Source organism: Poecilia latipinna, unplaced genomic scaffold (assembly GCF_001443285.1).
Source record: "Poecilia latipinna isolate Pla-1442-1.1 unplaced genomic scaffold, P_latipinna-1.0 Scaffold6007, whole genome shotgun sequence".
NCBI lineage: Eukaryota > Metazoa > Chordata > Actinopteri > Cyprinodontiformes > Poeciliidae > Poecilia > Poecilia latipinna.
This window is the reverse complement of record NW_015118623.1, coordinates 7,377-13,482: the sequence shown is the minus strand read 5'-3', so window position 1 is coordinate 13,482 and position 6,106 is coordinate 7,377. Positions and strand designations below refer to the sequence as shown.

General features: G+C 37.3%; 1 long non-coding RNA gene across 1 annotated transcript; it reads left to right on the top strand.

Moving 5' to 3' along the window:
* The first annotated feature begins 2,558 nt into the window (after positions 1 to 2,558).
* Positions 2,559 to 4,252, top strand: LOC106943802 (uncharacterized). Its single transcript, XR_001424016.1, has 4 exons — positions 2,559 to 2,705; positions 3,028 to 3,068; positions 3,582 to 3,710; positions 4,061 to 4,252. It is a non-coding gene; the product is annotated as an uncharacterized LOC106943802 (long non-coding RNA).
* Positions 4,253 to 6,106: the final 1,854 nt, after the last annotated feature.

Sequence of the window (6,106 nt, the reverse complement as noted above, 5' to 3'; positions counted from 1 at the left end):
GCGGTGAAGGTTTGCACCGATGTCCAGACTTCAGCAAAACTTAAATCGGTTTTAATTGGACAAAAAATGAAAAATCAGTCAGAGTTCAGCTTTCCTCCTCTTCATCACTCTTCCTCACCTGGAGCGGTGAGGAAGCGGTTCACAGCAGTGAGGAAGAGGAGCAGGAATTGATTACATAAATAATCCATAAATAAACACTCATCAGGGTCTCAGCTAAGGTAAAGGATCTGCTCCAGCGAGGCGCGGTCCTCCGGCCGGAATGACATACACCAGCCAACCCGAGCCTGGCATTCTGCATGAAGGGATCTACACAGCATCACGCACAACTCAACAGATCAGAGCGGTTTAGAGATACAGACTGTAAACACACTTTTGTGAGAACCACAGTTACCACGGGATATTCAATTCTAGTCTAGTCACTATCTTACCAATTACCCGAAAATAATGCAAATTCTACGGACAGACACTGAATTCTTAAGAAGCTCAAATGTAAACCTCTACGGTTTCTTGGTGCTTTTAACAGATTACAAGTATTTAAATCTGCTGGGGATGTTGTGTGCTGCTATTAAAAATAAAATGTCTAAGACTCAAGGAATGGCTTAACATTATTCTTCCATCAGGAAAAATAACAATTCCTCTCCCAGACAGGAGAAGCAGGAATTACTTTTGCACACAGGGAGTTTCAAAAGTAAGGAGTATCCGGACAGATAAAAATGTTTCAAGGTTGGGTAAAAGCAAACTTTGTTTTTTCACACAGTTAATTCTGTGTTGTTATTGCAAATTGCAAATTCATGTACTCTTACTTATGGAATGAGTTTGCAGAGCAGGCAACTTCTGCCCGTTGAAAACACAATCTTGTTCATCTAGATCAATGAGAGCTGCTTTTGTTTGATGAGCCTAACTTTCTATATTAATATTTAAATATTAATATATGTTTATATGTATTATAAATACTATAATTATAATTGTAATAACATATCCAGAAATCTCATATAAAGCAAGAAAAGATTTCTGACATGCGCAGATAAGTTTGTTTTGCAAATAATTTTTTCACTTCATCAGACAAAAATGTGTTATTTAAATTTTATAACAAGTTCTTTAAGCAAAACTTAGTAGGCTTTTCTCATGGTGACATGCATTAACAATTCAATTTTACCTAGGTTTGTTTTCTCTTTTTTTTCTGCAGTTCCACGTTAAAGTTTGATGCACCTCTGCCTTCTTGAATGGAGATAAGAGCTTGACTTGCAGTCCAACCCATTTCTTTTCAGAAGTACATAGGGGCTTGCAGATAAACAGGTCAGTTTTTTCCAGCACAGGGTAAGTAAATGCAAAAGAAATAGTTTTTCTTTTAAGTTTATAAGGAAAGTGTTTTTAGGGACAAATTGATTCTGTCACAGTTTCAGCTACTTTGAAGATGGACAAAAAAACTCCAAGTATATTAGTGAAATGTGCTAAGTTTTTGTCTAAACGTATGTTTGTTATACACATAATAAACTAAGTGTAAATTCTTTCCGTTTTTCCTTTCATTAAGAACTTATTTTTTCAACCACTTTCTATTTTATTTTTTCTTGTAAATAGAGTTGAGTTTGTATTTGTGTGTTTCTCCTGTAAATCGTCCAGTATGTATATCATGGTGTTGTAAATTTACTTTTTGTGTGTGTTTTTTTTTTGTTTTGTTTTTTTTCTGTTAAAGAATCTTCTTTATTGCAATTCCTTTCTTCCGGTCCTGGACTTCTTAATTTATTTAATTGTCTTAGTTAAACTATTTGGGAGAGCAGTGCTACAAGTTGAATAAATTAATCTTGATAAACATTTTCCATTTTTTATAAGTAAATTTGTCCTAAAATAGAAAGGTCTCGGAGTCATGAGTTAAATTTGGATTTAGATTCTTTAATTTATTTATGTTTTTTTTTCATATTTGATTCTTTGTTTTTGGCTCTAACAGTTCCCTGGTATATAAAAATTAATTTAATTCTTTCTATGGAGATATGAGTTTCATGAACGCATCTGTTAATTAACAGATCTATGTGCACATAGATCTGTTAATTCTCAATTAGTTTCCAGACCATGTGACCCGTTCTGCTCATTTTCAACAGAAAGGAGCGGGGTCAGGGAGGAGGACCAAAGGTTTTTAAAATGGTAAGATTACAGTTTTTTTCAATGCACTTCAAGTTTAGATAGGGACCATTCAGATGTATTTTAAATGCTGTTTAACATACCGATGTGTAAAAAATATTTCAATTGCGTTTCGCTAGAAAGGCTAATGTAAGCTAGCCAATCTACAAAGATAATTACAAGCATGCATCTCTTATTTGTAACTTGTCAGGTAGGGTCTTGCAGAGAATAATTGGAAATAAAATTTAAAATGGCACAACTCAAAAATCACTAGGTTGGAGAAAAAAAATTGAACCTTGCAAACCTCCTGGAGTAGAAATTGTGAAATATTCAATATATTTCAGTCTCCCTGTTTGTGTCACTGAGAGGTTATTAATGTTTGCATGAGCTCTGGGGATTAAAAACAAGTATATTTGTTTGACTTCAGCATAAAGCTGGACTCTCCTGGGATAGCCCTGTTCAGGAAAAAATAATTTCATGTCTTTTACACTGACTAATAGTCACTGCATTTTTGTTTTCGTCCCAGGAGAATGCCAGCACAAACCAGGAGGCCAGTGACGGGCCTGAAGAATCTGCCCCAACTTTGACAGGTGAATTATGCCAGAGAAAGATGTTACCCCAAAATATGTTCGCTACTTTTCATTTTTTTAGCATTATTGTTTCTGGTAAATTAATGAATGTAAATTTCATTTCATTACATTTATAGTTGTTGGCAACCTTTTGCATTCAATTGAAAAAGTCATATTTGAAAGAATTGCCAGAATTATTTAATGTTGCAGCTTTATGTCTAATGACAAATCTAACATTTGTAACCTAGTGATAAGACCCAGAAAATTCAATTTGGTGAAGACTTAGTTGGGTAGATGCAGAATGTCTTAGGCTAGTGTTCAATTTCTTCTTTCTTAATTTCAGCAACCGATGGCAAGGATCCACTTGATCCAGGACAGAGAACGGTATGTGTTGCTATGCAGAAGTCCAAGCCATGTGACAGTTTTTCAGATTCATTCAAGCTATTCATATTGCATTGAATGCTAAGGTGTGTCTCCCTCAAAGACAGCTCCTGTATTAAATCCTGTGCTGATTTAAGTTTTGTTCTACATTTGAGTTTGGAAGTGTTGCTGCCTCTTTTTCTTCACCACAGAATATGTGCAAAGTATCATAATAAGCAGCTGGAGTGTCCAAAGGCTGGGCTCCTGCACATTTTACACGTCACATGCTGAATAACAAACTACTGGAGACGCATTTTATTTTAATCTGGTGTGCTGTAGCAAGCACCAGATGTGCTGCACATCTGGTGTGCAGCACATCTGGTGTGCTTGCTACAGCTGATGCTTGTTGCTGATGCTTTACTTAAAGTTGTACTTAGATGCTTAGTTGTCACTGTGATCAGGTTCCATTTTTGTTTCATTTATGTTTAATTTCACAGATGTGGACATTTACAAAGGCTCTTTTTCTGTGTTTTACAGAGTCAAATGCGTCATGCTCGTCGTATGAGGAAACTCAAAGCCCATCACCAGAGATGTGAGGCTCGTCACCAAAAGGCGATGGAAGCAAATGGAAATCAGGAGGGTCCGTCTGTTCCGAAGAGTTGTGTGGTAAATTTTGTTTCTCTTTTTTTCCTGATTTACATCCCAGAGATAATAACTGTCATGGCATCAGTAAATGTGCCACTGTACTTGCTGCTTGAGCTGTTTTCACATAGCATTGTAAAAATATCAAGACAACCAAATATCTTGTTTCAAATTTCTCCATGCTTGCTGTCACAAATTTAGACGGTCTTAATGTTGCATTTAAAAACAAGTGTATTCAACTTTTAAAGCTTTCATAAAACAATATTGCTGTCAGTTACCCTTTATCTATTTAAACTATACTCCCTCCACTCATCTGTGACCCCTTTTTTTCATCCTTCTTCATTCATACCCATGTTTGATTCTTTTTCTTCCAGATTTTCACATGCCAGAAGAGGAAACCTCCACGGACAATCTTCCCCTCACAAGTTCCCCATGTCTCTCCCCAGATAACCCAGTCCCCACCGTTTGTCTCTACTTCCCTTGTTCTTTCATCCCCTCCTACCCCCACCGAAGTCATAGATCCATGTTTTCTCCCTTCCCCCTGCAAATAAATATTTAAAACAAAATATCTGCGGTGTGGTGGCTCCGTCTTTTTAGATGAGTCTATGCTACTCTGTAATATCTGTCATTAATACAATAATAAAACTAAAATCGATCACAAGTTCAGACTTGCAGGTTTGAAATAAAATTGTGCATTTATCCACTAGATGGACCCATTTCCGGTCTCACCACAGCACGGAGACGGCCCTTGTAAAAGTGTTCAATGACATCCATATAAACACAGACTGTGGGAGAACCACAGTGCTGGTTCTGTTGGACCTCAGTGTTAATCAGGACATTTTACTGAATCGACTGGAGAGTTGGGTCGGACTCTCCGGTCCAGAACTCCACTGGTTTGAATCTTACATAAAGAACAGGGATTTCTTTGTTTCAATCAAAAACTTCTCATCAGAGAGGTCAAAGATCACATGTGGGGTACCCGAAGGTACACACACACACACACACACACACACACACACACACACACACAGACACACACACGCCGACTTTCTCCAAACTGCGAGAAAGCAGGTGTTTATACAACTTTTGACGGGAACCTTTAGCAAGTAAATTATGAGTTAAGGCTTCCTTCAATCTTATTTCAGTGTTTCGCATCAAATTGTGAAGTATTTCAGGTTTGGCTGATAATTATGCAGCAAAATAATCATTATTTCAGAAAAAATAGCGGAATTGAGAAATACTGCTTCATGTCCACATGCCCCCACCGATCGTCGTGTCTTCCTCCTTCCTGTAGTCACACATGTCCATGTCTCCTCCCCTCCCACCCCCCATCCCAAGATAAATAAGTATGTAAAACAAAAATATTTGCGGTGTGGTGACTGTCTTTTTAGATGAATCCAGGCTACTCTGTAATATCTGTCATTAATACCATAAAATTTAAATCTATCACAAGTTGAGACTTGGAGGTTTGAAATAAAATTAAATAAAATAAAATAGTGCATTTGTCCACTAGATCAGGGGTGTCCAGAGTCGGTCCTCGAGGGCTGGCCTCCTGCACATTATAGTTCTCTCTCTTGGTAGTGAACAACCTTTTCAGCATGTCGATGTTAATGAGCCATCATTTGATGCAGGTGCGTTAAACCAGGGAGAGAACTAAAACATGCAGGACGCCGGGCCTCGAGGACCGACTTTGGACACCCTTCATTTACCAAATGGACCGTTTCCCAGAGCAGCCGAGATGTTAGATCTGGTTTTGCCAAGTCTCCTTTGCTCACATTTGATCCCAGGCAGAATAAGTGGAGGTGATGAAGAACATCAAAAGCTGGATGTCTGAAAATGTTTTTATTTTATTCAAATATGGACCTTGGTTCTGATCCAGAACTTGTTGTTTAATGTAAATAAACGGAACAAAATGGCAGCGGAGACGCTTTAAAGCAGTGTATTTATGGAGCGGTGAANGGCATGAACTGGAAAATCAAAATGATTAACTTGACAACTTAAAGTTGAGACTGAATTATTGAATAACTTAAAGTAAACAAAGATAATAAATCAAATCCAGTCATTTGATGTAAAATGTTAATAAGTTTAAAAATAATACCTGATAGATTTCCTGTGAAATATGGGAAAATTCATCAATTGTCAACATGTGATTGTTTGGGGTGGGGGTTTGGAGGAGAGCTTTTTTTATGTTTTTGAACTAAATATACAGACACAACTTCTCATTTACAGACATCTTGATCTATTTGCTTTTTTTTTGTTTGTTTTGTATCAATTTTGGTCTTAAGTTCATGTCCTTTTTTCCACTAGCAGATGGGAACTCTGAGCCTCACGACAACAAGCTGCTACGTGACACTCTGAATGCAGTAAAACATGAACTGGAGAACCAGAAGGCTCAGCTGCACCAAAATCTCCAAGATGTT